The sequence below is a fragment of the Triticum urartu genome, chromosome 5 (genome assembly GCF_003073215.2).
Source record: "Triticum urartu cultivar G1812 chromosome 5, Tu2.1, whole genome shotgun sequence".
Classification (NCBI taxonomy): domain Eukaryota; kingdom Viridiplantae; phylum Streptophyta; class Magnoliopsida; order Poales; family Poaceae; genus Triticum; species Triticum urartu.
Genome location: NC_053026.1, coordinates 635686597 through 635697905, shown reverse-complemented (window position 1 = coordinate 635697905; position 11309 = coordinate 635686597).

The following is an 11309-nucleotide window of genomic DNA, read 5'->3' as shown; positions in this document are numbered from 1 at the left end:
CGGGCCAAGGAGCGCACCGAGCGAGAGAAGCACGAGGCTCGGGTGGGCGAAGTGCAGCAAGAGCTCCAGGCTCTTGTGGCGAAGCACGAGGCGTTGGAGCTTGACTCCAAGACGCGGAGTCTGAGCTTGCCGCGGCCCTCGAGAGTGTAAAAAGTGCCAAGGCCGAAGCCCAAAAGGCCCTCCAAGAGATCGACGCGATGAAGAAGATAGCGGCGGGTAAGGCTTTCTATATGCAAAGCAAGCATGTAAAAGTAAATTACCGATTACTTACCCGGATCCGGAGCTCTTCAGGAGCATTCGCAGATTTGCCCCGCAGTGTGTCCGATGCCGCACAATTTTACCAGGCCGAGGATGGAAGCTCGATGGAGAAGCTGTTCTGGTCTCAGTATGCTGAGGCCGAACATCCGGTGCCAATGAGCGACCAGCTGAAGCAGATGGTCGAGCTACATAAGGCGGCCGATCAGGCCATGAAGAGCTTTATAGTCCGCTGTGGCCTGGCGACGCCCTTCCGAACAGCTTCTTCGGCCTGGTGAGGCGGCTTGTGGATGCCTGCCCGCGGCTGGAGGTCGTCAAGCGATCTGTCTGCATTGAAGGTGCACGCCGGGCTTTCGCCCGTGTGAAATTGCAGTGGGTCAAGCTAGACGCCGTGAAGCTGATCAAGGAGGGGCCGCCAAGGGCAAGGAGCACCGCCACCCCGAGATGTACTACGAGGGTGTTCTGCCGGGTGCCCGTCTCATCGCGGACGAGTGTTCAAAAGATGTAATATTTGAATGAGACTTGCTCGTTTTATCCTGTATTATGAAAACTTGTTTCATATGCGCTATGCAACGCTTGTTTGAATTTAAAATATTACCTTCTTGTTTGGCTGTTTATCCAATTGAGAGATGGCTAGTCCTCGGCTTCTGCCCCCATGCCACGAGTGCTGGGGTGTTCGGATGAAAGACCTGAGCACTCTTGTTCCCATTTGGGTCCTTCGAGGGAGGTGCTCAGCACAACGAACAAGGCACAACGACTAATAATGCTTTATCACTCTCACTTAGCCATAGAATTCTATAATTTTAAATTTCGCGAAGCCCCTGGTATTCGGAAGGCCGAATTCGGGGCGCGATACACGCCTGTAAGCCGGACAGGGCCGGCCCCTCGCCCTAAGCGGCATAAGTCTTTAGGGACTCGAAAACCTCGCCGAACAGCGACCAGTCTCTCGCCTTATCATGACAGTCAGTTTTAGCTTTCTCTACTGAGGTGCTAAGCCCAGCAGAACCGGGGCACAATCGCAGTAGTTCTCCTAGCACTACCTTAGCCGATAGAGCGCAGAACAAAGGTACCAAAACATAGGAGCCGGGCAAACCCAACATTTGACCAAAGACATGATTCGGAGCTGATGCATATAATGCTATAAGTTCGGGGTGCCGCACTTGTGAAAGTGTTCGGACTTTTCACACCGCATTGTGGGGTACGTAAGCCCCTGGTGTATTGGCCGTACCATAGTGTACGGTTGCAAGGCGTCATTAATGAACACACACACATATATATATATAACAAGAATGCAAGAATAGTCGTAATGTCATGCATTGTTTAAAAAAATTGCATTAAAGCAGAGTGATACAGATAGTGCGGTAAGCAAAGAGTAGGACTATGTCCCTTCCAAGGGCAAGCTGAGGAATGATGTTAAATTGAATATTTCACTCGTTACTATAATCAACCTGGGAATTCCGTGGTATGACGTAGCTGTCTGCCTCCTTGGTTGCTGCATCGTGTGTTCGGCAATAGTGCTGCCGGACAGTGTTTCCAGAGATTAAGGTCCTGAAAGAAAAAGAAAAATAACCAAACGGGAAGCCCCTAGTGCGGTTTAGGCCGCGTCTTGGGGCATGCCGCAGTTGTGCCCCCCTCCCCACCTGTGCCCATGGTATTTTTAATGCGTAATTATGTACGCGCGGCACGAGTTTCGCGCTGGGCTGGGATTGGGGTGGCCCGTATTGCTACGCGAGCTCAGATCGCGCCAGGCGGTCTATTTGCCGATTGCCCCGAGCGCGCTTGAAGGTGTCCAGGCTTTGAACGCCGAACTGGTAGATTGCCTTGAGAGGCTGCTTTGCACTTCTGCTGCAAGGGCCGCGGTGTGCTCCTCTGTTCGGAGAGAGCGCTCTGTGTTTCCATTGACTGTAATAACTCCGCGAGGTCCTGGCATCTTGAGCTTGAGGTATGCATAATGCGGTACCGCATTGAATCTAGCAAATGCGGTTCGCCCGAGCAGCGCGTGATAACCACTGCGGAACGGGACTATATCGAAGATTAACTCTTCGCTTCGGAAGTTATCCGGGGATCCGAAGACCACTTCCAGTGTAATTGAGCCTGTGCAATGGGCCTCTACACCTGGAATGACGCCCTTAAAGGTCGTTTTTGTGGGTTTGATCCTTGAGGGGTCTATACCCATTTTGCGCACTGTGTCCTAATAAAGCAGGTTCAGGCTGCTGCCGCCGTCCATAAGGACTCGAGTGAGGTGAAATCCGTCGATGATTGGGTCTAGGACCAGTGCGGCGAATCCGCCATGACGGATACTAGTGGGGTGGTCCCTGCGATCGAAGGTGATCGGACAGGAGGACCAAGGGTTGAACTTTGGGGCGACTGGCTCCAACGCATATACGTCCCTGAGCGCACGCTTCCGCTCCCTCTTGGGGATGTGGGTTGCGTATATCATGTTCACCGTCCGCACTTGCAGGGGAAACCTCTTCTGTCCTCCTAGTGTGCGGCTGCCGGGGCTCCTCCTCGTCATCGCTATGCGGCCCCTTGTCCTTGTTTTCGGCAATTAACTTGCCGGCCTGCTTGAACACCCAACAATCCCTGTTGGTGTGATTGGCTGGCTTGTCTGGGGTGCCGTGTATTTGACACGAGCGATCGAGTATACGGTCCAAGCTGGACGGACCCGGCGTACTTTGTTTGAATGGCTTTTTCCGCTGACCGGGTTTAGAGCCTTTGAATCCGGCATTGACTGCCGTATCCTCAGTATTTTCGCTGTTAATGCGGCGCTTATTGCTTGTTGCGACGTGACCTGCTATTGCCGTCCTTGGTATCTGAGGTACCATGGTTCTTTGATATGTTATTACTGCGAGCCAGCCAGCTGTCTTCTCCCGCACAAAAGCGGGTCATGAGCATCGTGAGAGCTGCCATAGATTTCGGCTTTTCCTGACCAAGGTGCCGGGCTAGCCACTCGTCTCGGATGTTGTGCTTGAAAGCCGCTAAGGCCTCCGCATCCGGACAGTCGACGATTTGATTTTTCTTTGTAAGGAACCGAGTCCAGAATTGCCTGGCCGACTCTTCTGGCTGCTGAATTATGTGGCTCAAATCATCGGCGTCTGGTGGTCGCACATAAGTGCCCTGAAAGTTGTCGAGGAATGCGGCTTCCAGATCTTCCCAACAGCTAATGGAGTCCGCTGGCAAGCTGTTAAGCCAATGCCGCGCTGGTCCTTTGAGCTTTAGTGGGAGGTATTTGATGGCATGTAAGTCATCCGCGGGCCATGTGGATGTGGAGGAGGAAGTCCTCAATCCATACCGCGGGATCTGTTGTGCCGTCGTATGATTCAATGTTTACAGGTTTGAAACCTTCTGGGAATTGATGTTCCATTACTTCGTCTGTGAAGCATAAGGGGTGTGCGGCGCCTCTGTATTGGGCTATATCGCGACGCAGCTCGAATGGGTCTTGCCCGCTGTGTTCGGCCCGGCCGGATTTGCTTTTACTGTATCCGGCGTGACGTTTGTCGTCTCGCAGAGTGGTGCGCCCTCGTGATCCGTAGATCGATCTTGAATGCTTTGCCTTGTCCTCCAATATGTCTCGCAGGTCTGGCGTATCTCCCCATGCCTTTTTATTTGAATGGCGTTGGGGTGGAGGCTGAGCTTTTGGCTGGAATGCCTCTCTATCGCGGCCATGAGGTGGCCGATCAGCCGTATCATACGCTTCTTCCTCCAGTCGGGGTAGTAACCTGCGCCTTGGGTAACTCTTGGAGGGGCGCTCGAGTTTATATTCCTCGGCCCGAGGACTTCAGTCCATTTGTCAGCTAGCAGATCTTGATCAGCTTGAAGCTGCTGCTGCTTTTTCTTCAGGCTATTTGCCGTGGCCATAAGCCGGCGCTTGAAGCGCTCTTGTTCGACGGGATCCTCTGGTACGGCGAATTCATCATCGCGAGGCTTGCCTCGTCTTCGGAGGGGGGATGTGATTGTCATCCTCCTCCTCTCCGTGCCGTCTCTCTCAGGAGAGCTGGATCCTCCATCCTCCTGCTCTAAATCTTGCTGGAGGGTTGTTGTTTTCTTCGGCACTATCCGGAGTGTTATTATCTCCTGTGCCGGTATCACCACTTTTGCTTTGGCGGGACTTAGAGCGGCGCCGCTGACGTCGGCGTTTGGGTTGCTTCTTGGAGGGGTCATCCTCCGCTATCCCATCGCCATTGCCTTCTTTGGGTGTATCCACCATGTATATGTCATATGACGAGGTGGCTTTCCAGTGCCCTATAGGTGCTGGTTCATGTTCGTCTCCTACATCGTCGTCCATACCGTCGATGTCTTCGGAGTCGAAGTCGAGCATGTCGGTTAAATCATCGACAGTGGCTATGAAGTGGGTGGTGGGTGGGTCGAATTTCTTCGTCGTCCGCATCCCAATCCTGTTGGCCATAATCCGGCCAGGGCTCTCCTGACAGAGAGAGAGAGACCTTAGTGAATTCAGAATGTCGCCGAAGGGAGAGTGCTGAAACATATCCGCGGCGGTGAATTCCATGATCGGCGCCCGATCGTATTCGATTGGCAGGGGCGCGGATGGTTCGGAGTCCAGAAAAGAGTCCGACACCTTGGAGTCACGGGCTTGCGCAGAGGATTAGGCTGGTGTCGGCTCGATCGCCAGAGACTGCAGCCCCTGAGGCGGTGTCTAACCACCCGTCCTCGATGGCGCAGTTGGCTCCGAGCTAAGGGTCGGAGCTGGCGGGCGTAGCCTCTAGGTCATACCCATCGCGACAGTGCGGCGCGCCCGGCTGTGGCTCGAATCCGTCGAAGATCAAGTCTCCGCGGATGTCAGCCGTGTAGTTCAAACTTCCAAATCTGACCTGATGGCCAGGGGCGTAGCTTTCAATCTGCTCCAGATGGCCAAGCGAATTAGCACAGTGCAAAGCCGCCGAATACGAAGATCTGTCCGGGGAGAAAAGTCTCACCCTGGACCGCATCGCTATCGATGATAGTAGGAGCCATCAAGCCTAACGGCGATGACACAGAGGAACTCTCAATGAAAGCACCAATGTCGGTGTCAAAACCGGCGGATCTCGGGTAGGGGGTCCCGAACTGTGCGTCTAGGCGATGGTAACAGGAGGCAGGGGACATGATGTTTTACCCAGGTTCGGGCCCTCTTGATGGAGGTAAAACCTACGTCCTGCTTGATTGATATTGATGATATGGGTAGTACAAGAGTAGATCTACCACGAGATCAGAGAGGCTAAACCCTAGAAGCTAGCCTATGGTATGATTGTATGTTATGATTGTTGTCCTACGGACTAAAACCCTTCGGTTTATATAGACACCGGAGAGGGTTAGGGTTACACAAGGTCGGTTACAAAGGAGGAGATATCCATATCCGTATTGCCTAGCTTGCCTTCCACGCCAAGTAGAGTCCCATCCGGACACGAGACGAAGTCTTCAATCTTGTATCTTCATAGTCTAACAGTCCGGCCAATGGAGATAGTCCGGCTGTCCGGAGACCCCCTAATCCAGGACTCCCTCAGTAGCAGCCAAGGAAGCCTGCTCAAAATCAGAGTGGCGAAGGAGGAGCTGCATCAAGCTGCGGATATCGTGGCGGGAAGCCCTTCTTGTTGCGGACTAAGTTCGGAGATCCGAAGTATGCTCCTCTTGATCAACTATGGAGTTCTGCGGACGCCTACGTGGATTTGGCGGCAAGTGTGCTGATGCGGCCGAGTACTTCAAGGATCAAAAAGATCGCGAAGTGGAAAAGCTGTTCTGGTCACAGTTCCATGCTCCAGTGCGTCCGCTGCTGTTGAATGAGCGAATGGCCGAGTGGGCCGAGCTCCATAGGTTGTCCGGACTTGCCATGAGGTCTGTTGTGGATCATCTGTGGCAGGGAGGGCCAAGGCCGAATAGTTACTTTAGTTTAGTGCAACAATTCCTTGGTGCTGTGCCGCACATCGATGCTATGAAGAGGTCGGCGTGCATAGAGGGTGCGCGGATGGCCTTTGCCCGTGTCAAGACATACTGGGCAGAGATGGAGGCCACCACTGTTGCAACACAGGGTTCGGCCGTGGGCCGAGTGGCTGCCGAGCACTACTTTGAAGATTCTTGAAGGCGCTCGTTCGATAGAGGCTCAGTGCTCGAAGAATATTATGTTCTAGTGACATGTACTCCCATTGTAAAAACAATGTTTTATTGAGTTATCAAGGCTATGTTTATACTTTTGCCTGAAAGTATTATGATGCCTCCTGTGCGGCCGTTTATGTATATATGTATATAACCTGAAAGTTTGCAGTCGTCGGCTTCCGCCCCCACGCATATAATGCGGGGGTGTTCAAAAAACGCGTATTCACACTTGATCCAATGTCTTGGTCCATTAAGGAGGTGGTAGCGCAGCGAACGAGGCAATCATATATTGCTTTAACACTTTCACTTAGCCATAGGAGTTTGACGGTGGGGCTACTATATAGCCCCTGGTACTTCTGCGCTCGTCCGAATACGGGGCGCTACGTACATGACCGGGAAACGGCCCTTCGTTAATGCGGAGGAATCCCGAAGATTCCGCTGAGTCATCGAGTGGTTGACCAGTCTCGCGCTTTATCATGACAGTCAGTTTTCGGCTTTCTCTACTGAGGTGCTCATCCGGATGAACCAGGGCACAATCGCTAGTAGTTCTCCCAGTGCTACCTTAGCCGATATAGCGGAACATAAGGTACCAAAACATGGGAGCCGGCAAACCCAACATTTGACCAAAGACATGATTCGGAGCTGATGCATATAAGGCCAAACTCGCGACGCCGAACACTCCCTAAGGTATTCGGTCTTTATAACATGTGCCGGGCTGAACGATGCCCTTAATAATAAACCCCGAGTGTCCAGGTACATGCAATATCCTGACGTGGCCACATGCCAATAACGTCAGCATCCTTATCGGTTGTATTGAGTATCCGGAGGATCTGAACAACAAGAGACAGTAAAAAAAGGTTTACGCATGGTCTTAATCTGAAAAGAAACCTTTGAGCGGGCCCTTGCTGCATGTCTGCGCCTGTGTCTCCATTGTGCCGTGTCCTGGACGGGTGTAGCACGATTGTCATCTGTAAAAGAGAAGAACTTAGTTGAAATTTGCCGTGCGAAAAAATTGGTTATTATCAATAAACTATTAAAATTCAAGATAAGTCAAGTTGAGCCGGACTAGCCCTGATTACACACGGGAAGCCCCTGGTACCGTCTAGGAGGGTTTGATCATCAAACCAATCTCATGTAATGGTGAACCGGACTCGTCTAACCGTGCCCGTGGTCTTGACGACCTGTCATTTTTTCTGGTTGGTGAGGTCATCTAGTGCTCGGCTGTTAAAGCCGCCACACACTCTTCCGCGCGTAGAAAACGCTCAGTATTTCCGCTAACTGTGATGGTGCCACGTGGACCAGTCATCTTAAGCTTGAGAGAAGCGTAATGCGGTATTGCATTAAAACGAGCAAAAGCCGTTCTTCCGAGTAGTGCTTGATCGCCACTTCGGAATGGAGCGATGTAGAAAGTTAACCTTTCGCTTCAGAAGTTATCGGGAGAACCGAATACAACCTCTAGCAATAGAGATCCCGTACAGCGGGCCTCATGGCCTGGTATTACTCCCTTGAAGGTAGTATTACTGTGGCTTATTTGTGTCGGATCTATCCCCATTTTGCGGACTGTGTCCTGATATTATCAGATTTAGACCACTGCCACCGTCCATGAGGACTCGTGTGAGATGGTATCCGTTTATTATTGGGTCTAACACCAAGGCAGCCAATCCTTCGTGCCGGATGCTTGTCGCGTGATCCCCGCGATCAAAAGTGATCGGGCAGGCCAACCAGGGGTTGAACCTAGGGGTGACGGGCTCTATGGCGCGTGTGTCTCGGAGTGCATGTTTGCTTCTCCTCTTCGTCACATGGATCATGTTTACTGTTTTAACCTCTGGTGGGAATTTTTTCTGTCCTCCAGTGCTTTGCTGGCGAGGTTCGTCCTCGTCTTCGCTTGGTGTCTCCCCCTTGTGTTCGGGTTTAGCTTACCGGCCTGCTTGAAGACCCAGCATTCTCTGTGGGTGTGATTTGCAGGTTTATCGGGGGTGCCATGAATCTGACATAGTTTGTCAAGAATCTTGTTTAGGCCAGACGGTCCGTCTCTGCTGCCTTTGAAAGGCTTTTTCCGCTGACCTGGTCGAGAGCCCCTGAATCCGGCGTTACCGCCGTATTATCTGGGCTATCTTCTTTATTTCGACGCTTGTTTTTATTGCATCGTGGTTTTCCATTGCCATCCCTGACTTCGGATGTGCTTGGGTCGCTGGTGCTACTGCGGGCTAACCAGCTATCTTCGCCCGCGCAAAAGCGGGTCATGAGGCTTGTTAGGGCTGCATTGTTCTCGGTTTTTCTTGGCCGAGGTGTCTGGCGAGCCATTCGTCTCGGACGCTGTGTTTGAAAGCTGCTAAGGCTTCGGCATCCGGACAGTTGATGATTTGGTTCTTCTTTGTGAGAAACCTGTTCCAAAGCTTTCGGGCGGACTCTCCGGGCTATTGAATTATATGGCTTAAATCATCTGCATCCGGAGGTCGGACATAGGTCCCTTGAAAATTAGCCCGAAAAGCATCCTCGAGCTCCTCCCAACTTCCAATTGAGTTTTCGGGGAGTGTCGGTGTCAAAACCGGCGGATCTCGGGTAGGGGGTCCCGAACTGTGCGTCTAGGCCGATGGTAACAGGAGGCAGGGAACACTTTGTTTTACCCAGGTTCGGGCCCTCTCGATGGAGGTAATACCCTACTCCTGCTTGATTAATATTGATGATATGGGTAGTACAAGAGTAGATCTACCACGAGATCAAGGAGGCTAAACCCTAGAAGCTAGCCTATGGTATGATTGTTGTGTATGGAGTTGATTGCCTACGGACTACAACCCTCCGGTTTATATAGACACCGGATAGGGTTAGGGTTACACAGAGTCGGTTACAATGGTAGGAGATCTTGAATATCCGCATCGCCAAGCTTGCCTTCCACGCCAAGGAAAGTCCCATCCGGACACGGGACGAAGTCTTCAATCTTGTATCTTCATAGTCCAGGAGTCCGGCTGAAGGTATAGTCCGGCTATCCGAACACCCCCTAATCCAGGACTCCCTCAGTAGCCCCTGAACCAGGCTTCAATGACGACGAGTCCGGCGCGCAAATTGTCTTCGGCATTGCAAGGCGGGTTCCTCCTCCAAGTCCTTCATAGAAGATTGTAAACACCAAGAGTAGTGTCCGGCTCTGCAAAATAAGCTTCCACATATCCATAGAGAGAATAATATTAACACAAATCAAATCTGCTGACGTATTCCGCAGTGCGTCATCACACTACAGCCAAGTCTTACTCGAATCGTTTTTCACTTTTCCACCTCAGCATGTTTTGCGAGGCGGTTTCCTTGGCACGTCTTGTCAAAGCAGAGATCGTGTGCCCCCCTTTTACGGGATTCTCATCAATACGGACGTGGGTAACCCAATCGTGCCCGTTAGCATGTTTTCTCGATTAAAGGCGAGTCCCAAACGGTTACGGGGAGGGCTCCTGGTATTCAACCTCTTATAAAGAGACCAAGGCCTTACTCCTTTTTCAATCTCAAACGAGTTCGCCCGTCGCCTCGAGTTCCAACACCCTAGGCTCCAGATTCCAGGCGCTTCGGACCTTCGACAATGTCGTTCCTGACCTTCAAGGCCGATGGATGCCCTCCTCCGTCACGGAGGAGGACGTGCTAAAGTTGAGAGAGGCTAAGTTCTTGACCGCCGAAATTCCGCACAGGTTGCCTGCTCAAGGCAGGCTATTCCCAGTCCCCAGCCCGGTGAGAGCGTAGTGTTCGTCTCACTTCCTTCGGGGGTTAGGCTTCCCGATGGATCCCTTTGTGAGGGGGCTGTTTTATTACGGGCTGGAATTCCACGACTTAGCTCCGGAGTCCATCCTCCATATCTCCTTGTTTATAGTTGTATGCGAAGCGTTCCTCCGTGTTACCCCTCACTTCGGATTATGGCTCAAGACTTTCAAAGTGGAGCCGAAGATGATCAAGGGACGGCACGCAGAGTGCGGAGGCGCTGTTATAAGCAAAAATGCTGATGCTCCATGGCCCGAGGGCTCTTTTCAAGAGGAGCTCGGCTTGTGGCAACGAGAATGGTTCTATATCACCGCTCCAGGAGCGCCAAGTGGGCGGCGCCTCCTGCCTTCTTCGCTCGGGTCCCCCATCACGGCTAGCGTCATGGGTCAACAAAGGATTAGATTGGGGTTCAAAGACGTGCCCCTGTTACAGGGCCGAATTAAGGATCTCTTGGAAGGAGACCTCAGTTTGGTCAAGGTGACGCAGGTCATGCTGATTCGCCGAATATTGCCCGGCAAACATCGCCTTCGCCTGTGGGAGTTTAATCCAGAGGGACCGCGAGCTCTCCAGAAATTTTATGGGCGCAACGCCCGCGGAGATGTAACTGTTCTTCGGATCACAAGAGATGTGTCCGGATTTAACCGAGGACGCAGGCCTAAGCTGCAATCGCCCGGATACTCAAGTAAGCAACCTTGTGCCCGGACCTTCTATCCGTATAATTGTCATAAACTTGCCCCTAAAAGACGTCCTTTTAAACAGGAGTGGATAGCGAAGGCAAAGCTGATCAGGTGTCCGGCTCCCCTTCCTGAAACCAGGCCGGATCCCGTGCTGGTCAGGATGCTGGAGATAATGCCTTTGGAGGGGGAGGACAAGGAAGCTATGGCCTCCTCGAAGGAGGCTGCTCCGAAGGGAGGAACCGACAATTCCTCTCCTAAGGGGAAGAAGAGAGCCTGCCTCTGACGACCCGGAAACCATGGCTCGAAAACGGGGGAGAAAATCCTCGTCAGAGGTCCGGCGGGGAGTTCCTCGGCCGGACTACGCCCTCAAGGGGATCAGCCCTCCAGCGAGCCGTAAGTGGAGAAAAGATTTTCCTTTTGAGGGATGAGGGAAGTCCTTGATTTATATCTGAGAAGATTAACCAAACCTTTATCTTGTAGCTCGGACCTCAGCCCTTCTCAGCAGAGCTCGTCTTCGGGGGATCTCCTTCCGGAGATGAATGGAGAGCGGGACGCCTC